Source organism: Cavia porcellus, unplaced genomic scaffold (assembly GCF_034190915.1).
Source record: "Cavia porcellus strain 051 isolate PalLab524CR breed Dunkin Hartley unplaced genomic scaffold, mCavPor4.1 scaffold_29, whole genome shotgun sequence".
Classification (NCBI taxonomy): domain Eukaryota; kingdom Metazoa; phylum Chordata; class Mammalia; order Rodentia; family Caviidae; genus Cavia; species Cavia porcellus.
In genome coordinates, this window is record NW_026947512.1 from 13,441,518 (window position 1) to 13,464,347 (window position 22,830).

At 37.8% G+C, this 22,830-nt stretch overlaps 1 protein-coding gene and 1 pseudogene across 6 annotated transcripts in view; both read right to left on the reverse strand.

The window, feature by feature from the left end:
- The window catches only part of Dnm3 (dynamin 3), a 548,406-nt gene that overhangs the window by 459,669 nt on the left and 65,907 nt on the right, over positions 1-22,830 (reverse strand). The gene's annotated exons all lie outside the window — the stretch shown is intronic.
- Positions 13,255-22,830, reverse strand: part of LOC111758279 (polyadenylate-binding protein 1-like) — a 53,868-nt pseudogene continuing 44,292 nt past the window's right edge.

Genomic DNA, 22,830 nt, shown 5'->3' on the forward strand with positions numbered 1-22,830 from the left:
TGAATGTTCAAAGACACAGAAACTCAAAGTAGCAGAGCACTCAGAAGTATAAATACAAAAGAAAGGTCAGAACCAGACAAAGAAAGATGCAGGTACAGACCTTAGGAATCTTCACTCATAATTGTATTTGTTTTCTAGGAGAATGGGAAGGCACTGAAGAGTTTTAAGATACCAGCTCCACATTTCAGAAAAGTCATTGAGGACTCGATAGAGAATGTCAAAATGAGGGAAAGATAAAACAGGAAGAATAGTCATTGGTCAATTTAAGTCATTTGGGGAAAGGGTAAGAAAGGTAAATCCAAGGTACTAGTGGTGGGTGATGGAAAGAAGATTAGTGATGGTATTCAGTGACTTGATGTGGAATATAGAAATGTAGAAGAGTTAAGACAAATCTCTTATTTCTGGTTTGGGTAACAGGTTGAACAGTGGTTCACTAACCACATTGGGAAATACAAGATTTGGTCACAGCTAGAATTCATTGTGTTTACCATCATCTGTTACACACAAACCAACTTGACTCCATAATGATCCGACGATGTTATCACTGTTACTCTCATATTACAGATAAGGAAATAGGTCCAGAAAAGTCACACAATTTGCACCCTCCAATTCAATTTGAAAGTGATGAAAAGACCTTAACTCCTAGAGAAACCCTGCATCAGAGGTATAAGACCCTTCACAATTCATTTGAGCTGCTATTTCAATGAATATGCACTAAATGCCTGCTGTATGCTAAAAACATCTTTAAGCATCTTTATGAAATATAACAGTAAACAATGCAGAAGAAATCCCTGTCCTCTACTGACAGTCTCTGTGCGCACCTGCATTCTCAGGCTTGGTGCATCAGGATACCCTCCCCCCTTGGGATATCCTCCACACACACCTCCCTTTAGCCAACTCCTACTTAATTTTCAGATTTTCCAGCAGTGTTCACTGAGATCCCCAGATACACACCTCTAAGCTCTCAACATATACTTACACTGGTCTGTTTATAGATTGCCTCTTTGCCCCTGAGTGTTCACCCAGTGTCCATTTCAGTGTCCAACTACCAAATACATTAAACACTTCCTCTCTACCTATCCAAGAAGACTCCTCTCTGCTCCATGTGTGCATCACATTGCAGGGAAACATTCCCATGACTCATTCTCTAACCAGAGCTAAGCGACAATATATAAACAGAAGGGAAAAACAAGATGACTTCCAATTTACCAACAATATGCTGAAGTCATTTAAATTAATACTCTTTGTGAACATTTAAAATCCAAAAGTATTCACCAAAGTCCAAACTACAGAATACCACAAGGTCTAATATTATTGAGTGTCTAATGACATGGAATGGAATTTCGAGGAAGCCATTTTTAAAATACAACCATATTAAGTATACTTTTTAAAATTTTGTTTTTAAAAGAAATAATTTTCTTTTAAAATTTGATTTTCAAACTACAATTTCCTGTGCTCTGAAACAGTACCTGAGGAATTACATTCACAAAACACTAATACAAAAAAATTTAATAATGGAGAACAAGAAAAAAAGGGAGACAGGGAAAGAGAGAAAGAAGAGAGATAAAGGGAGACAATGAGGTAAGCACAGAATCAAAGACATACAGACAGATGGATCGCTACCAAATGCGCCTGCCCCCTTCCCTAAGAAGCACTGAGGTCATGGACTTGATCCCACCCCGAACACAATGGTGCTGTCAAAGTGGCTCTGTGCTTGGGTGCCTTCATCCTGGAGTCGCGCCAACCATTACAATGCCACTCTAGCTGCCGAAGGAAGTGATTATGCCTAGACCCACAGATTTAATTAGAAAATTTCCACTTCAGTTTCCTTTTACCCTTTTATTATCGGCATATGTTAAGAATATTAGCAAATACAGACTTATGAAACACTATATTTTGTTGTTACCAGTAACTCTGCAATTTAAGTATTCTGTACCAACATCATTTTGTTTGAAAATCAGTTACAAAATCAAATGAGGAGACCAAATGGGGTGAAGAACAAGGCAAGAGGAAGTAAAAAGAGTAAAGATGTGTTCTGTACATGTACCAGCTCCTCATTGTGAATGTAATTATTATGTACTGCAAACATATACTATGAAAAATAAACATTCCAATTACAGTGCTTTTTGTTTGCTTATTAACATAATAAATTTAATATTTGCCCACAAAATTCAAAACTTCAAAGCAATATATTTTCATTAAGCCTAATTAATCAGTAACTGATGGTTCCCACAGAAACATTTAAAATGCAAATGTTTCTGAATCAGAGATACAGAAACTGAATGAAGAAAACAATTCTCAAAGTGTAAGAACTGTGTATTCTCCCCACCAAGAAATATCTACTCAAAATATCAATTTGTTCAAGAACTTATAGCACCAGATAATGAGTCCTAGTACAAAATAGAGTCCTTTATCATTTGTTTTATTCCAAACTGTACATTATACCTTCTCTTGATTAACCGTCATGGGGATAAATGGCAAAAGAGACTAAATACAAGAGTACCAGTTGCCTACACAACACAGATTTTTCCTTTGTTGCTTATCAATAAAATCACAACTTTACTAGGCATGACAATGTGCCCAATTTTAATAAGTAAATATACTAATGAAAGCCTGCATTGTCTAGCCTCCTTTGCAAATGGGCTGCCACTGACTATGTTCCACAGTAAAATGTCAGTAGAGATTGAGTGACAACAAGATAGTTCTTTTAAAAGGTTCTGATTTCATGTTCCCTTCACTTCCTTTCTTCTTCTTGTCAGGTAAACATGAACAACCACGGCAGCCATCTTATCACCACAAGGCAGTCTTGCCAGTTAAAGCTATGTGCCAAAGATGGCCGACCAAACAAAGAACCTCGGAGCGTGATGACATTAAGATCATTAAAACCAATCTTTATTAAAAAGCCTTACTTGATATTTTCCTATTAATGTTTCCCTATAAAATATAGTATCATCGTTGTAATTCTATCAATGTGTGTTATTTGTGCTTTAAATACTAAAAAAAAAATGTATCGTTCCCCCAAAATCAATTTTTGCCTTCTTGATGACATTATCAGCCCCACTGAAAATGTGTGCTGTAGATCAAAAGAGTAAGAGAGGAAAATATCAAGCATTCAGTGCTGTTAGCCACACTTTCCTGCAGTTTCCAAAAAAAACACAAGAGGAAAGAACAAAGTGAGATGGCTTTTGTTTCAAACCTCAGTAAAGCTCCTTTCCAAGGCTAGAAGCTTGGGCAGGACAAAATGGAACACTCCAGTGGCTTACTAAGTAAAGAGAGGCCCAGTATTAAAGAGGCTGGCAATCCTCCCTTGCCCCTTTCCCAAGACGCCCACAACTCCCTCAGATCTCTGTACTTTGAAACTGTAATGGCTGAGAAAGGCCCATCTGGGAAGACCAGGGCAGCCAGTGAGAAGCAGCAGTAATACAAGAACACAGAGCTAATGACTAGGGCAGCCCGTAGCTGTACAGCCCACCTCAGCTCTTTTTTGACTGAGGCTTCAGGTGAAGAAATGAAGCCTGCTGACTGACCTTGGTCCTCAATGTCTAGTCACCAGTTCCTTGACAGGGGGATGGAAAAGAAGAGCCTGAATGAAAGTAGAAGTGAGCTTCTCTAGCCAAGACTGTGCTCTTTTGTTTTTTACCTTTTCTAGAAATGGAAGGGAAGAGAGCTATTTAATTAGAAACCAAAAAATGATAAGTTGATTTCTCCACAAAACACCTGTTTATTAAAAAAGAAAGGGAAACTGATTGTGTGGTTAACCTGGGTAGATTTAAATAGATCCTTGCATCTCTTCCCTAACTCTCTGGAAGACGCATTCATTATGCCCTGACACAGACTTTCTGTCCCCAGAACATGAGAGTTAGTGATTGATGATTTCACTCTAATTTCAGGGCCCTGTGTTAACTCCCCTACTACAGAAACCCTTTTCCTAGGCTCCTTCTTTACCTAACTTACTGGTGAAATAGATGTTGGCACACCTCTTTGGAACAGTCTTCTGGGTTTGCCATATAAAATGTAAAAGTAGTATTTGCTTTTCAGACCACTTTATACTTTAAAACTGTAGGTAATGTTGAATTAATGTTCAATAACAATACTTAGCATATAATAGGTAGCAAAATATGTTGGCTATTACTATCATCATCATCACTATCATTTTTAGTAATTATGGTTAAGTTATCTTGAAATTTGTTCAGTAATTACTCAAATTTGTTTCTGAAACTAATATACCTCTTTATAAATAAGTAATGATTTTGCTTTGCTTGCCATAGGCATTTGGGGTTAGGGTAAATTACATATATTTACCACAATGTATATACCATTTTGGAGCAATGCAAAAAGGAAAATATATCAAAATAGACATATATAACGTCATCCTTTTCATCTGCTCCTTAGAAAGTAGCTAGCTACCTAAAGAATTTATTCTCTGGGAGCTTTCAGTATTATATTCTACTTCCTTCTACAAGAAAAGGTTAATGCTAAACATGGAATGAACTATTAAACCAACAAAAGAATCAACACACATTCCAACCACAGTGCACTCAATTGAAATACAGAATGAAATGAACCCCCTGGTATCCAGAGTATTCCACATGCGTGTGGCAAGTGTTATTTCTAGCCACTTAAAAGCACCAGTGAAAAGAGCTCAAATACTTAGAAAAGAAAAGATCTCCATTCCCATGAGGAGAGGCATTTATTAGCCCTTAATGGCCCTCTTTCATTGCCTTTCCACTGACGCATCTCTAATTGTTCCAATTATAATTTCAAGTAACAAAACCAGTAATGGTAAAAGCCTATAGTTCAGTGTGAAAAGAGGTCTTTAACAGCACAGACTACATATGAAATTGTGTGACAACATGGGATCTACGCAGACAGTATCACAATAAAGAGGGCAGAGGTGGTGTGGAAAATGCGCTGGTCAAGAAATCAGTTTATCTTCCAGCTGTGCGCTCACCATGTCCTTTATCTATAAGAGACTCAGTTGCTACATCTTGAAAATGTGAGGACTGAATGAATGTCCTCCAATGTCTGTTAAATCTAACCTTTTATTAGTCCTTGATTCCAGGCACTAATAGAGATGCACAGAATCAGACCCCACCCCTGGCTTTCTAAGTAGTTTTAAAGCTACCTGTTTTCATTTCTGTAATTGGAAATGTTAGTACCAACTTAGGTTCAGGGAAGGCAGGGATGATGCTATCATCTCTTAACTACCATGTGCAGCAAAAAGCAGGTGCTCAACAATACCACTTGGAGGAAAAAGGAAAGAGGGAGGAAGTGAAGCAGGAAGGGAGAAGGAAGAAAACAAGGCTGCAGAAGGGAAGTGAGGGAGGAAAAAACTGAGTAACATGGATGCAGCAGTGCTGGTAACAGGACAGTGGTAAAAGATGAATATGAATGTATTAATTTTAAGAAAGATCTTATTAGGAACATCCCAATTTTAAGAACATAATAGAGAGAGTTTGAGAGCTATTGATTCAATATTTTCTGTGCTCAGAAATTAAAATACTAAAAACTTTAAATGTACCATAGCCTGTATAAGGTAATGAAATAATTAACATTATGATACTGTAAAATAGTGAAGCATTACTATTTTCATTATTGAATATTTTCCTTCATTGTCAGTGTGTAATATCATTGTAGGTAGGAAAATAATAACTAATCATTTGAAAGGAAAGAAAAGATGGAAAGAAACCTCCTGATGGAAGGAACATTTCTAATACAAGAGTTCAAACATTAACAAGTAATTTCAATTAAAATACAAGCATGTTGTTTGATTCTTAGTACTAAAAAGAAATACAAGCATGTTAAATTATTTAACCATATATTCATACAATCTATTACTTTTTTCATAATTAATGTAAATGTCACCAAAAGTCACATGTCAGTACCTCAAAAGTATAAATGAATTCTCAGTCATCACTTGCTGTGGTTTATTTTAATTTTTTTGTTTTTTGGTCTTTTGAGAGAGGGTCTCTAGGCAGTTCAGGCTGGCCTTGAGCTCACTTTGTAGCCTAGGCTGGTCTTGAACTCGCAATGATCCTCTTGCCTCAGCCTTTCAAGTGCTGGGATTACAGGCATGAACCACCACACCCAGCAAAATTTAAGAGACCTTTTTTTTTTTTAATCGCTACTGGGTATCAAACTCATAACCACAGGCTTGCAAGGCAGGTGCTTATTCTGCTGAGCTAAATCCCCAGCCCCTGTGGTTTATTTTAAACAGGTTAACATGTAAGATTCTTATCTTACCTCCTGAGTTAATGGTATTTAAAGAACACTTTTCAGTATTTTTAAATTCTACGTTTAAACCAATAGTTGAAACATGAAATCAATATGGTAGGTCATGATCAACATTTTTTATGTTGCAAAGGAAAAAATTTCAAAAGAAAAAACCTGAATATGACACACAGAGAAATGCTAAATATTTTATAAAACTTTGATTTACATTTTATATGCATACATTATATCATAATGTAGAATGTATTTCTTATAATAAGATCCAGTCAATGATTGAAAAACATTATTTGAGTTTTTATTTCCCTTATGGACATATATTTTTGTAGTATGTTAGATATATTCCAATTTTGTATTGAAATGTGAAACATTTATCATTTAACATAGAAGTAGAGAAGTTAAGGGATTAAAGCATTTTATCAAAAGTTTAAAATCCTAAATTATTGTATTTTTTAAATCTTTTTAAAAAACAAAAGAGAAATGATACAGAATTTCAAAAAATAGTAGGAAATTAACACTAATTAATGTATTGCATATTGTTATCTTAGAAGTAGTTCAGAGCCATCATCAGGACTCTCCAGGAGAGGCCAGCATGAGTGAGGAGCAGCAGCCAACCCAGCCCCCACATTCATGCAGGCTGCCATCAGGATTCTCGCATGGGTAGCCAGTGCCAGCCAGAAGAACCAGCCAGCCATGTCTTAGGGAAGCCACAAGTGTTTAGAGAGGCCCATCCCACACCCCACTGCCTCCTGGGGAACCTGGGTTAGGAGAAACCCAGTTCCCTAACCCATCTCCCTGCACTGTGGACAGGCAGTCAATATGGGAAATGCCTGAGGCTCCACAACCCATTTGTCCAAAGGAACCCGGAAAATGTCAAGACGAAGGAGCAAAAGGCAACCTCTGGCCTCCAGCCCAAAGAGAACAAGGCCAAGGACATGGACATGGAAGAAAGCGGAAATCACACACCGAAAATTTCTGGGATGATGGCAACTGAGGTGAAGAAACTATTTCATGAGGCTATAAAACAAATCAGATCAGAAATAATATCTAAGGTAAAATAAGAAATGACAAACATAATAAAAGGGTTAGTGAATGTATCTAAAGAAGACATAGAAAAAAAGAGGAGCATAGGAGAATGAGGGAAACCCTGAAGGAACAATATAGAGAACTGGAATGTATGAAACAGACTCAAAGTTATATCTACGAAATTAAAAACTATATTGAAAGCTGGCAAAACTGCTTGGAAGAAACTGAAGATAGACTTTTAGACCTTGAAGACAGAATGGCAACTAGTGATCACAAAAGTAAAGATCTCTTAAAAATAACAAGAAAGCAGGAAATAACAATTCAACAGTTGGAAGACATTGCAAAGAAAAATAATTTATGAATGATAGGTGTCACCTGTGAGTCAGCACCATTTGTGGACTGACTCCAGTGAAGAAGAGAACAAGAATCAACAAGAAGCAAGCCTTCCCCCCGGAAAACCAGCACCTTGTATGGGTCATTGCCACCAGGGGGACAGCCAGATGATAGCCTTTTCCCATCAGTCAGCACTATCACACACTTTGATTTTATTATATTTGATGGCATAGGCAGCTATTTTGAAGGTAATAAGAAGCATTATGGTAGCCATTGTTGATTTCCTATTATCTTGTTTGGAAATTCTGTATCACTTTCATTGTCTTCTCTGTTGGGTTTTACACTGTTGTATTTTGTTTGATTTTATTCTGTCTGATGATAGGGACGTCTATATTGAAGATAACAAGAGGCATTATGACAGCCATTGTTGGGTTCTTTATTATCTTGTTTTGAAGTTCTGTATCACTTTCACTGTTTTGTTATGACTGGTTTTATTGTTTTATTTTGTTTTATTCTCTTTTTAAAAAAAAAATAGTTGTTTAGATTACAAGATTTAGGCATGATCACCATTCAGAGACTCGGGGGTAGAGAGAACAAAGCCACACCTGCAAGAAAACCCAGTCCAGGAACCAGCACCATGTGCAGGCCACCACCAGACTAAAACAGACAGATCCCAACCCCTTCCAACATACAGGCTGGCAAAAAAGAAGTACCAACCCACAAGTCCACCCCACCATCTGTAAGTGACCAGCTTATCCAGAGAAATACAGGCTATGATGATAGCTATGGAGATCAAATGCATTTGGATGCCTGTGGTGCTTTGCTGTTTCACTAACACTGCAAGTCTAGGGCTAGTGGTCTGATCACAGGTTTAGAGGATAGTGGTGCACAATGTGACATCCAGAGAGCATTGCAGCCACTGTTGATTCTCTATGGTGTTACTTTGGAAGTCCTATTCGTTCCCATTGTTTTGTTCAGTTGGGTTTTATTCTCTTTTGTTTTGTTTGATTATGTCAAATCCAATGACAGAAACAGCTATTTCAAAGATAGAAAGATACATTATGGTAGCAATTTTAGATCTACTATGGGCTTGTTTTGAAGTTCTTTATTGCATTCTTTGTTTTGTTTTTATTGTTTCTATTCTGTTCTGTTCTGTTTGATTTTGACTATGTCTGAAGTATCTGCAGCTATTCTAAAGACTTCAGAAGGCATTATGGTAACTATTGTTGATTTCCTAATGTTTTAAAGTCCTGTATTTTTACACTTGTTTGTTTTGATTGGTTTTATTATGCCTTATCTTCTTTAAAATAAAAAGATTTAGGCATGGAAAATGATAAAACAATCAAATAATGAAAGCATAAACCATTCTTTTTGATGAACTTACAGAGACTAGTAATATAATTATGTAATATTATGAAACACATACACACACACAAAGAATGGCTGCCATCAAGAAATCAACCAATAAGAAATATTGGCAGTGCTATGTGAAAAAAAGAAATCTTTTCCACTGTTGGTGGGAATAAAGACTGGTACAACCACTGTGGAAATCAGCATGGAAATTCCTCAAAAAACTAGGATTCCAGGTCCTACCCATTCAGCTATTCCCCTTCTGGGTATTTTTCCAGAAGAATAAAAAACACCATGCCCAGCAACATATGTGCACCCATGCTTATAGTAGAAATTTTTTAGTAGCTAAATGTTGGAAACAACTCAAATACCCATCAGCCATGGAATGAATAAAAAAGATGTGATATTTTTATACAGTGGGGTATTATTCAGCTATAAAGAAGGATAAATTTGAGGCTTTTGTAGGTAGATGGATACAACTTGAGACCATTCTCACAAGTAAAATAAATGATTGCATCTTAAGTCCTATTGAAGTCGAAGCTGTTAATTGCATATCAAGTAACTGAAAAAATGAAATTTGAGCAGTGGTTTGGTGGGGAGGGGTATTAGCCATGAAGATCCTGAGGTGATATATGTCCAGAAGGCTAGAAAAGAATGAGCAAGGGAAACCGAGGCTCGGGTCAGCAAAAGAGAAAGGAGAGATCTTTCTAAGAGGCCACTGTGGGGATTCTGACATTTCCCTGTGTGAAATGTGGAACTACTGAAAGAGTACACAAAGAAGTGACATGACTTGACTTATACTTTAAAAGGATCATCAGCTAATAAAAATGACCCCACTGGCAAGGTGTGGTGGTGCATCCCTGTAGTCCCAATAGTTGGAAGACTAAGGCAGGAGGACTGTGTCACATTCAAGGCCAGTCTGGGCTACATGGTGAGTTCAAAGCCTGAACTATGTAGGGAGACCTTGTTTCAAAACAAAGAATGAACTGTTGGAGTCAAAGAAAGAATCAGGTGAAATGAGTAGGAGATGAGAGAGAAAAGGATGCAAATGTCACAAAGTCCTGGAGCAGGGTGAGAGCAATGAACGTAGGAGAGGCTGTGTATGTGTAAAACCATGCGTACCTGGAATTATTTCTACCTTATAGCACAATCTGATGGACAAGGATGAATATTTCCAGAAAGACTTAGACCCACCTCTCATTGAGCTTATATTACCTTGACATATTTTACATCATTTATCTACATTTCATGGTCCAGGACAGTGAATAAAACTGTCAGGTGAAAGAGTCTGAGTGCCCCTGTAGTGAGTCCAAGTTGTTTAAAAAGAAACTGCCACAAAGAAGAAATTCAAAGTTTTTAATAAAGCGCAATTGAACTAAAACTAAAAGTACCTTACTAATACTTGATGAACTATTTATTTGTTAAGCATATCTTTGAAAGCTGCAGTATAAGGGAATTGAGAATGGACAATGCAATCTCATGGGGATCTCATATGCATATACAGCCCTCCTTCATATATGGAAATCCCACACCACTTACATCAGTGGGGGGCCATTCACCTCTTAGAATTAAAAATTCTGTTTCCAAAACAGCCCATTACAATTCCAGTCTTGAAAATCTTGGAAAATGTGCTTTTCAGCCTTACAATCTGCTTATCTCCATGTTCATATTCCTGTCTGGGCGCTTTGTCCTTCAGTGCATGTAATTGTGTGCATCATTCTCAAGTTAAATCTATTTAAAATACCTCCTTTGCCCATAAAGAAACTATTTCCTGATAATCCCTTCAAAATTCCTCTTCCTGGTTTTTAAAGTCCTACCCTAAATCCAATGTCACACCAGGAAAATACATTTTGGGGTTGTTCTCCTCATATATATATTTATTAAACAATCTCAGCTCCCTGGGAGAAAAGATCTTACTAGGGTCCTCTTCTCACATATTCCAAGTTCTTCTACTTCATGATTTTGCTACGGAAGCTCTCCTAACGTTAAATACTTTCTGACTTTTTAATGTAAGTCATTTCATTCAATCCTCGTCACCAGCCTGTGATTTAAGCAAGGCAAGCATTTCTCTATATTGCAAATTAGGAAGGCAAGAATTATTTTTAGACTCTATAAATTCAAAAAGAAGAAATGGTATTTGACATGAATTCTAAAGGATAAGTAAGCATTTTCCAGGTTGTCAAATGAAGATGAGGACATTTTTTAACTTACAAGTAAGTATAGGCCAGGGTGGTATAAGAGACATAGGCAAACACTTGTGTATACATGTGTATATTTACATGTATACACAAATAAGCTATGAATTGCCCCACTACACTTGAGATAAAAGAAATGACATCTTTTTGTTTTTAAATTCAATTCAGTTTAAACTTCAAGGCCAAGATTGAGCCATATGAGTAAGAAATCAATCATTAGACATGAATAAAGTCTCCTCTCACCCTCTGGTTTGTACCGGGAATGCAAAGGTGATCCAATGAAAAAAAATATAGACAGGGCCTATAGTCCTCGGGCTGTAGCATCCTCCACTGGAGATGATCGTGTGACTTGGCTCTACTGGTAGTACCCACCACTTATCCTCAATGCCATTTTCCACAACCTCTGAGCCAAATTAGCCAAAGTGACCTGGCCATGGATGTTGGTCATTGTCTCAGTGCTCAGTTCTCCAGAGCACCCACATAACTCTACCCACTGCAGATACTCCATGGCCCTGCCTTAGCAGAGTACCAGCTTTAACTACCCACAAGAAACAGATCATCCTTCAACTGAAGGACATCCTGCTAGGTAAAATAAACATAGACACAGGACATTCTGCTAGGTAAAATAATAGACACAGAAAGACAAGTAATGCATGATCTCACACATACATAGATTTTTTTAAAAGTTGATTTTGTAGAAGTAAAGAGAATACCATCATCCGAGGCTGGGAAGAGGAGTGGGGAGAAAGATAGAGGAAAATCAGGTAACGGTCCCTAAATAAACAGGAGGAATAGGTAATAATATTCTATGGCATTGTGGGGTGATGGTGATAGGTTAAAACAATGTATTAGATATTTTATTAAGAGCTAGGAAAGAGGAATTTAAAGATTCCCAATACCAAGAAATTATAAATGTTTAAGGAAAGGAAATGTGAATTATCCTGATTGATCACTGCACATTGCATAAATGTGTCAAATTATCACAGTATACTCAGTAATTTTGAAAAAAAAATAAGACCATTCTCAATTTCTTCACCTCAGTTTTTTCTTCTCTGGGTGTGGCCAGTGTTCTAATGACCAGCATTTCTGTCCTAATCTCTCAACAGTCATGGGTTTCATTGCTTGCATTTCCATGAACAATGGACTGAAAAACCTGAGCCATGGATTCCAGGACAATTTAAGGCCCTGTTTACATTCCTTGGGAGTAAGGAAAATTCATTCTTCAGGAATACAGTAGTTCCCCATCCCCAAGGATGGATTGTCTTTTTTCCCTTAATGCTGCAGAGTACACAATAAAGTTGTATTACTTTCAGTTAGAAACTTGCCTATGCTGTCATCACACTTTCATCCCCAGTCCACTTTCCATGTCCCTTAACACAGCTGTTGTATAAATTTCACTGTGAGTTGTCGTCATTGTTGTTCTGTATGTGTACTACTGGAGACTAAACACAGAGCCTTTACGATGAGCTACATATGCAGCCCTTTTTCAAAACATATTGAGATAGGGTGTCTCTAACTCAGTGAACTTCCCAGGCTGGGTGCAAACTTGTGATTCTGCCTCACCCTCTCAGAGTGCTGGAATACAGCACTAGTGCTGTATTTTTTTTAACTAGTAACAGTACTTAGATGTGGCAAAGCAGAGTTCCCAATGCCTGGCAACCTGTCGCCATCCCAGGGAAGTGAGTCAATCTCCAAAATATGTGGCTTCTGATATAATGACTTTTTCTCAAGTTTATTCAGCATTCCACAAGTAAACTACAATGCAAACGACAGTACCAAGCATATGTCTTAGTTATTTTTCTTTTGTAGCTGAGACAAAATACCAGACATCCAGAGTTAAAGTACGAAAAGTTTATTTCAGCTCAGAGTTTGTCGAGGTTTCAGTCCATATTTGGCTGGTTCCAAAGCAAGGTAACATAGCAGAGGAGAATCATAGGAAAAACAGTCCATGGCAGGGAGGAAGGCAGCAGGCTGCCAAAGCAGTGAGCAGCAGCTGCAGCCTGCCTCTTTCTGTCCCTCTGTATCCATCCAGACTACAAGCCTATTGACTGGTGCCTGGTACCTAGGGTGGGACCTCCATTATCAACACCCTTAATCCCACTTTCACATCCTTAATCCACATTCATACACTGAGTATATTCTGGAATGGATAAAGTCCAGTGCCCTGAGCAATCCAGTATAGACTTGGTCTTGGTTGAGCAATGTGACTAGGAGGATAGCACGCAGCATGGCTCTTGGTCTGCGAGACAGCTGCCATGAAGTAACCTGAAGAAGGTGTTGGTTGGCAGGAGTTGATTACAAGCTTGGCCCAGCTCGTTACACTCACCATTTTCTGTATACATGGTTGGTAAGGTGAGACTGGTGCCCTGCTTCATGCTAAAGTAAAGCTACATATAGACTTAGTAGCCACAATTCCACCATTTATTTCTGTAACTGCTATAGTGATTTCTGGCTTCTAAAACCAGACCCTTTGCTGCAACCACCATCACTTATAACCTTTGCACTAGTGATTGTATCAAATAGAGACATCTCTTTCTGGAGATGTTCATCATCAATACCGTCATCAGGATTTTTCACATAAGCGTTAATACCCAGGTCTCTGGTGATCCTATCTCATTTCACTTGCTCAAATTTGAGTTTAAATTCTGTCTGGGGTTCCACTTTTTTTCTGATCTTGACCAATGTAAATTTGTTTTCCATTGAGATCCTTGCCATTCATCACATCCACAGTTTTCTGCATCTTCCTGCCTTCCAACGCTTCCAAATCCCAGTCCTTTGGATTTTCCACTTTTACCAGTCATTGCTTTCATACCTAAGACAGGTCCAAACTTGCTAAAGAGATTCTTAAGGCACTCATCATCCATGCTTTCTCCAGAATCATTGGTGTAAATATTGGCAAACTCTTTTGCCCTAGCTTCAAGTTCTGCTTCTCATTTTTCAGGAGACTTAAATCATCCAACAAAAAGTCTGCAATCATTGAGAGCCATTTCGTTCATTTTTTTCAGTGGTTCTTTTAGCTGCTTCTTGTGTCTGAAAATGCAAATTCACATCCCCCAGAACCATTTTCCTCAAAAACTACCTTACTTGAAGGATGTTATCAAAAGCAGAAAGTGGTTTATTATCAATGCATTTGTCCAAATTTCTAGTGACTGTGTTACCTCCAATTTTGCAAACTGATGGTTATGCTGAGATCACAGAATATGTACTGGTTTGGCCTTTATAATGTCAAAAGAAGGCTCCACTTCCTCCAGCCGCCGGAAGTTCAGATACCAGTAGCCTGAGGAGAGGCAGGTAAGTTTGTCCCTGTAGGCATGGAGAGATGGGCCCCACTAGGCTGGACTTCACCTAGAGCATGCCTCAGTCCTACCTGGGTATACAGGTCCCCTGCATTAAAGCAAGGCCCTGGGGAAGATGTGAGCATAGGGTTCCTCTAGGAATGGCTACCTGCAGGGACCATTAGGTGGAGATCTTTCAGACAAGAGTGTGCATGGGTGGAGACAGGGGGTGGGGGATGCAGTGGGACAAAAGTCAAGGACAAACTACTTAGGGGCATTGTTGCCTTGGAGGTGAGAAGGCCTCTGCCTCAGTCTCTGTGTTCCTTCTTAGAGCTACTGCAAGGCCAAGGGTGGGTAGGTTGGTCTCTGCAGCTTCACCAGGTTATTTCACAAAAGAGGAATAAAAAGAAGTCTCCAGTGGACTTCTGTAAATTTTTAAAAGATTTCTTTTAGATTTTTTAATAATAAATGTGTGTTCTAAGACCAGAGCACACACTTTAGAACAATAAAGATTAATATTTGCTGCTCCAAAGCTAATAAACTTGTGTTCTCCAGGATCAGAATATTGTCTGAAATGAGAGTTTATTATTTTTCAATCTATTTATTAACTTTTATAGTCTTATAGAGCTTTAAATTATTGTCCAAAAAATGTACTGTAAATTTAAGGTTGAATGGATCTATAAGGATTCTTTGGCAATCCCTTCATATATAATGAGGTTTTTCTATACTTTCTCCTTAGGGAGAGCCTTTGAGAATAGCCAGACCTAGCCCTATGCAAAATTTTAATTTTAATGAAAAACAATAAAATGCAGTTGGTATTTTGTTGTCATTCTTTTAAAGCATAGATACTAAGTGTTTAAATATTTCTTGGTGGAATTTTCACTCAAAACATCAAATATTACACTATGTTAAAACAACAATGCCTTAAGTGGATATTAAAGAGATGCCTGACAGCCCTGCATAAATTATGGTTTATTATTTCCATTGTTATTATTCTCTCTGGAAATGCTTTACAGTACGTCAATCTCCTCCTTTGCTCTCATCATTTTTGGTGCCACTTCTTCCTAGCATCAGTGTACGGCTGCTCTTACCCATACCTCTCCTCCTCACTCTTGCCTGTGGTTTCTCTTTGGTGATGGGTTTGGGTACCAGATAACCTGGCCTGGGAAGGTAGATACCCATTCCTCGAATTGCTCACCAGGGTTAATCTCCAGGAACTCTACAATGTCACCTCAGCTGCTCAGCACCCACTTCACTCACCTCTGTTCTCCTAGTGCTGTCTTCTTGAGCTATACAGAAAAATCAAGGATATAAAAAGGCTTCCTATGACATAATACCTGATGGCTTCACCTTCAGAATTACAGAGGAGAAATAATTTTTGCCTTTCTCAATTCTGGCCAAGCAAGGCATAGATACAGCAATGTCATCTTTCTCGTGCATCAAATTCTACATTTCAAAGCATTGATAACATGCGCATATTACTGACATTAGTTCTCTAGATAGTAAAGTGGGTAAGTATAATGATTCTCTTCTCTTAAAAGTGGGGAAAAGATTGCAAAGATTAAGAGATTTATCTTTTGTCATAGTTCATTAGTAACAGATTTGGACAGGAACCTGATAGCCTGATTTGGAGTCCCTTGTTGTTTCTAAGGAAAGACTTGCTCCCAAAGATTCTGCCCACCTTCAGGCCCCTCTTGAGGCATCTCCACTGCAATGTAACATGGCACTAACAGCTTAAGGGGACTATCTCAATAGATTTTAGCCTCTGCTTTACACACAGAATAATCCTTTTACTTTAAAGGAGGAAAATTGTTTATATCATTGTTCAAAATAAAGGGAGGAAGAAAGCTGGGATGGGAGAGAAAACTGAAAGGCTCAAACCTTACTTTTATTTGGGAAACACGAGTGAAGGCTTAGCAAAAAGTCCTTTCCCAAAATCATGTAAGCCACAAAGATAGAGTTATATTAAAGTCTTTGTGCTAGTATGTGTGTAGGCAATATCACTCAGAGGTCTTTGAAAGAAAGCTCTCAGTGCAATTATCCATCTGCACTCAGCATCACCTTCCCTCAGGCCTCCTCTGAGAGCTTCCTCCAGCCATCTGCATCCTCTCATATTCACTTCTACATTTTCAACCTCTTCTCTCAAGTGGTTCCTATTAAAATATTCTAGCTGTTCAACCTTGGAGAGCAAAACAAGCCAGTGATAATGCCAGCTCTCTCTCCATCCTGGTTTCACACACTCCCCCACTAGCCATCACTTCCTACTCCACGGTCGGGCTTCTGAAAATGGGATTTCTTTATGACTCCATGGCTGCTAAATTTCAGATCAATCCCTTACTTCACCCTAGAAGAGGCCATTACCAAAATCGCTACTGGCTTTATTTTCAAAACACAATGAGATCCCAGAATTGTTCTATTATCTTCTTTAAACAAAATTTGACAGGACTGACCTCTCTCTCCTCTCCTGTCTTCTTTTCCTCTCCTCTCCATTCCCAGTGCTTTTCCTCCAACCTCTCTCCTTCTTGGTATCTTATCTACTCCTTTTCTTTATTTAAAGAGGAAAAAACAGGAAAAGAGAGGTAGAAATAATACAGGATTTCAGAAAAATAAGCAGTAAGAAATCACTAGTTGATAAGTTACATATTGTCATCTAGAAATAGTTGTTCAAGTTACAAAATTAAAGCATACAAAGTGACATTCAAATAATGACACTGCAAACAGTTCTGCTCAATGATCCAACAAAAACGTAGTAATACGGTTATCAGTCCTACACACTTGTTTTTTATCTTAAAGAAGGTAAGATTAAACATGACAAAACTGAGCAGAACAGTTCATAAAGAAACAATTTAAAGAAACACAGATTTCAAAGCAAGTCCACTGGAGATCTTCACTGTCTATCTTATTGTCTCTAGTTTTCTTCCAAATAGTTGTCCCCATCTTCACACATATTGAATATATACTAAACATTATAGAACTAATCAAATCATTATAGGATGATGAAGGCTTTTTAAGTCTTCAAGACCTGATTTTGGAAAAGTCAATAATGACTACCATAGTGTCTCTCATTCTCTTCGTAGTAGCTGTCTTTATCTTTACGTATGCTAAAATTGAACATAAGACACTAGACTAATATCACTCTGAACAGTATTGCTAGATTTTATATCATAATGCTACAGAATTAGCATTGGGTTTCTTAGTGTCTCTTCTTCAGAGTATCTGTTCATTACATCATGTATTATGTAATCAGTTTAGAAGTTCTTCCATTGTGTGAATCTCTACATGTATATCTATCCTTTCTGTATTTTAGGGAAAAACAGGAAACATGACAAGAGATAGAAATAAAAAAAAAAAAACCTCCAGCCACTGACCCTGGGAAAACAAGCTCAGGAGAGTTAAATACAGAAGAGAACCAGAACAGTAATCATGCAATATTAGACACAGCATCAGTGGACATAAAGAAATACCTTTGTGACCTCATAGACAAATTTAAAACTGTACTTCTGATCCAAATGAGGCAAGATATAAAAAGATTAATTAAAAAAATGATAAGCCCCTCCCAAGAGAACACAGATGGAAGAACAGAAGAACTCAGAAAAGGAAGACAAACCTTTGATGAAGAATACTCTTTGTTTGTTAAGCCTATTATCAGTCTATACATTCTCCCCTCACCCAAGCCCTGTTAATGATTCTCATTCATGAAACCCCAAATTTCTCTTGAGCTCCAGACTTCTGCAGGTTACATCAATATACCACAGGCATCCAAACATACTCTTTCCTAAACTGAACACACTATTGTGCTCTTTGAATCTGCTTCTCCTGTTTGCAATCACTGTGAATGGCACAAGCACAATCAAGTAAAAGTATGTGGTCATCCTGCATTTCCTCTCATCTCTTACTATCCAAACTCAAGCCCTCAATATTTAGGTATCAATGGTCCTCCCACACTTCACATTCTTTCCTCTTCCTATGCACTGAGCTGTCTGCATCTATGTTCTTCCACACTTGCTTGGTTTTGTACATACAACAGCCTCTGTCTTACATTCCTTCCTGTTTGCCCTTCAAGACTCAGCTTAGTATCTATCCCTACAAAAAGAATTTTCTTGTCCTTCCTAGGCTAGACTATGAGACACCTACTTTGACCCCATATTATTTGTAGAAATCTTTACTAAACCACCCAGTGTGTATATTTGCCTCTTGTCTATCTCCAATCAGACTCCCAACCTCCAGAAGAAAGTTATTTTTGGCTATCCAAAGCCCAGTATATTGAGTGTTATCACACTCAATATGGTGGGGTTTTTTTTAGTCCTTGACAGTAAAAACCCCCTTGCCATTAATTTCTTTCAAAATACTTCCACTTACATTGAACATACTAGTCTCATCATTCTTACCACCTTTTGATGTAGTTCTAGAAGTTTTCTCTCAAGTTTCATTACAATGTGTGATTTTTTTAAAAATACAGTGAATGCTACTGCTGGTCCAATGGAAATGCAGGCTTGCAAAAACATTACTGTGTGCCCTGATCCATTCTATTCATTGAATGTAGCACCATGTGGCTTTTAGTTCTTCCCCAAAGTCAAAATGACCATGAAAGGTAAACATTGTAAATCTATTCAGGACACTGAAACAGCCACAACAACACAACTAACAATGCTCAGGAAGAGGGACTTTCAGAACTGCTTCACAATAATAGAATAAGGGTGTTTAAAAGAAGGGAGAATATTTTGAGATAGGTTAGCAGTGAGGTTCTGTTATTGTAATAATTGCTCTTATTTAAACATTTGCCATATTTCAATCGCATCTTATAACTCCTGATTCGTCAATTAATGCTTTACATCCTATGCTTGTAATTCTTGATACACTGATTAATGCTTTTGAATGAATGAACAAAGCAAACTTCAGTAACATCCACAGTCCACATGCCTGTGCCTACTTGGCTTACTCATCATTATTTATTGCTTCATTCAAATATCATTTCATTTAGAAAACTTTCTCTGATTCCTATCCTGAATTTTTCATCACTCCCATGTTCACCTGTAATGGCAAACAAGGAAATGTGAGGATTTACTCTCTTATCTTACTACTGTTCTACTGTAGGATACATGAAAGAAAAGATAATTTCATTCATATTTTCGTTGTCTCCAAAATAGCACTTTCCTTACTCAGGATTCTTTAGATGAAGGCACATTCACATTTGAAAGAAGCCAAAAGCAAAACGCTAGCAAAAACCTCCCCTCTGCTAAATCACAGCAGCACCTCACAATAGAGCTTTCAAAAGGAGTTACAGATCCTGTGTGTAGTGCTGCTTCCCAGCCATCACATGGCAGTGATGGGGCAAACGCCCAACACTGAGCCAGACAAAGCAGAGCTGAAGCCTGCTCTGTTCCTGCTGACACTACCCAGGCCACCGCTCTCCCAGCTGGGGAAAGAACAGGCAGGATTGGGGCAGCTTCAGCTAGGAGGGAAGTATCCCCGGGGGTTAAGGCAGATGCCTGAAGCAGTGGCTCCCAACACTCAGAGTCACAGTCCCTTACCATCTCATCTTGGCTTCAGAAATCACTTATCTTCTCTTTCTCCTAACAAGGCAAAAGCATAGACTCCTGCCAAGTTAACAAAACTTAAGATGAAATTATTCTTGGATAAAGAAGGTAGGCCTCGCCTAATAGAATATGGAGGGATCATTAAGAATGAGGTAATAGAATAGTTAACTTGAAAAAAATCACTGTTTGCTATTGTCTAACTTACTTCCCTCTGATTTCTGGGACAAAATACCCAGCACTTAAAGTGAAATAGAAAAGGTTTATCCAGCTCACAGTTTGTGGAAGTTTCAGTCCATTACCCAGCTGGATCCAAGGCAGGTTGGCAGAGCAGACCTCCATTACAGAGAAGAAGTAGCCCGTGGCGCAGGAGGTACCAAACCAAGCAAGCAAGCAAGGAAACTTTGCAGCTTTGTTCTGCCCCTCTTATATTCTATCTAAGCTACCAGAATTATGGGAATGCCAAACCAATCAGTGGACTAATTTAATAATCACTCATGCTTATTCCTAGAATTGTATCATAAATCAACCACATAGTTTAGATTCAGACATCTCTGGAAAAGCCCCACTGATGGCTGCATTAGATTTTAGAGGGACATCTAGTCACAAGCCATAATAGCTATTAAGTGAAAAGCAAATTAAGACCAAATGTATAATATGATCTTCTGTTTCCCCAAACATATATTACATATACAAATTTAAATCATATAGTATAGTTGGACTTATTAAATCTATGCTTAAAGACTAAAAGTAGTTAATTTTCAGATGACTGGATTATAGGTAATCTTCATTTTCTTAAAATTCATCCATGCCATTGTTTAAAAATACATTTTAAAAAATGAAATGGTCACAAAAATCCTATAAATCTCTAAGTCGTTATAAATACATTCATCTTTCTTTGTATCCTGATGATTTAAGACAATTTTCATATGTCTTAATGATTCTTAGAGGAAATGGCACAAGATTTGTACAATCACAAGGACAGCAAAGTAACATCTTTGGGTTCCCAGTAAAGCGCTTACTTGTCAAAGTAGGTTTGAGTGCCTTTAGAGTGATAATAAGAGCTGTAATAATTTTAAATAAATTTCTTATTGAGAAAAGCCTAAGAGAAAGCCAGAGGAATCAAGGTAAAATTTTACCACGGGCCAATCAAAGTAAAGGTTACATTTCTGTTATTTCTAACTGTAAAATAAAGAAAATACCAGACTGTTCACATTCAATGTTCTTATCAGAAACAATCTAATTCTAAAATATGCCATAGCCTCATTATCTGATCTACACATACACTAGATAGAGTAACCCTTTTCTATTTAAATCTCTCCTACTTAAACTTTCTCCTACTACAACCAAGATTGTTACTAAAAATAGTAATAAAGACCTATACAGCAAACACTACCTAGTATTGTAGCCTCAGTACCTCACTTAGAACCTATTAACACCCAAACAGCCAGGGACCTTTGGTACATGCTCAAGTCCTGCTTGGACCCCATTCAGTGACTCTGAGTAGCAGGGGAACCTCCAGTGCTGAGTGGCATGAGCTGAAGGCCAGCACAGCAAATTCATTGTAGCTGTTCAATCTTAGTATGCCACTCAGAACCTGGCAGGGTACCACCCAGCAACCTCAAGCAGCCAGAGAGCTTTGCAGTGCTGTGTGGGGTGTGCTGAAGGTCCACCCAGCATACTCCGCCCATTTGGGGAGAAATTGAGTGCCTTTAGGAACCTGGTAAGGCCTGCCTAATGTTCTCCATTCAATTGAGGAAACTCCCTGCAATACAGACCAGTCATTGTAAACCTGGAAAATGACTGAGACTTTGCATTCAGCTGCAGCAGGGGAATACAGGAAACCAACAAAGTGAAAGAGCAAAATGCAATCTCAAACCACCAGGCCAGACCCAACAAGCCTAAGAGACATGGACAGAGAAGAAAGTGTAAGCCATACACCTGAAACTTTTGAAATGATAGCACCTGAAGTAAAGAAACAATTCCATGAAGCTGTAAGGAACTCAGGTCAAAAATAAAACAAGAAATGAGAAATGTAATTTTTAAAATGCTGGACACATCTAAAGAAGACATAGTTTAAAAAAATTGAAGAGTACTGAAAATTGATGGAAACCTTGCATAAACAAGAAAGATTTAGAATGCATAAAACAGATTCAAAGAAATACCCAGGAAATCAAAAATTCCATCAAAAACTGGTCAAACTGCTTCAATTAATGTGAAGACAGACTTTCAGATCTCAACAAGATTACAACTAGTGAATAGGAGAGGAAATACTTTTTTAAAAAATAACAAAATATCAGGAAATAACAATTCAACAGTTGCAAGTTGATGCAAAGAAAAATAACCTAAGATTGATAGGTGTCAATGAAAAGGTGACATTATAAATGATATAAAAGGATTATTTATAAAAGTAATAGTTCAAAATTTCCCAAACATGGGAAAAGAAACTGACATACACATAAGTGAAGCTTACACAACTGCAGTTAGCCATAACCAAAATAAATCTACACATGGACATATAATAATCAGTACCCCAGAACTTCAACATAACAACCGAATATTAAAAGCTTACAGAGAAGAGATAGATCATCTATAAAGAAAGCCCATCAGAGTTACAGCAGACTTAACACATGCAATCAAGTCAAGAATAGCGCAGAGTGAAGCATTTCAGATCTTAAAGGAAAACAACTTCCAACTCAGATTGATGTATCCTGCCAAACTGCCCTTCAAAATCAATGGAGAAATAAGATACTTTCACAACAAAAAAACAGATAAAGAACTTCACGACCACCAAACTAACCCTGCAAAGAATACTAAAAGATATTCTACATAAACATAAAAATAACTACGATTTCAGGAACACCAGCAGAAAAAAAAAACACAAAGGTG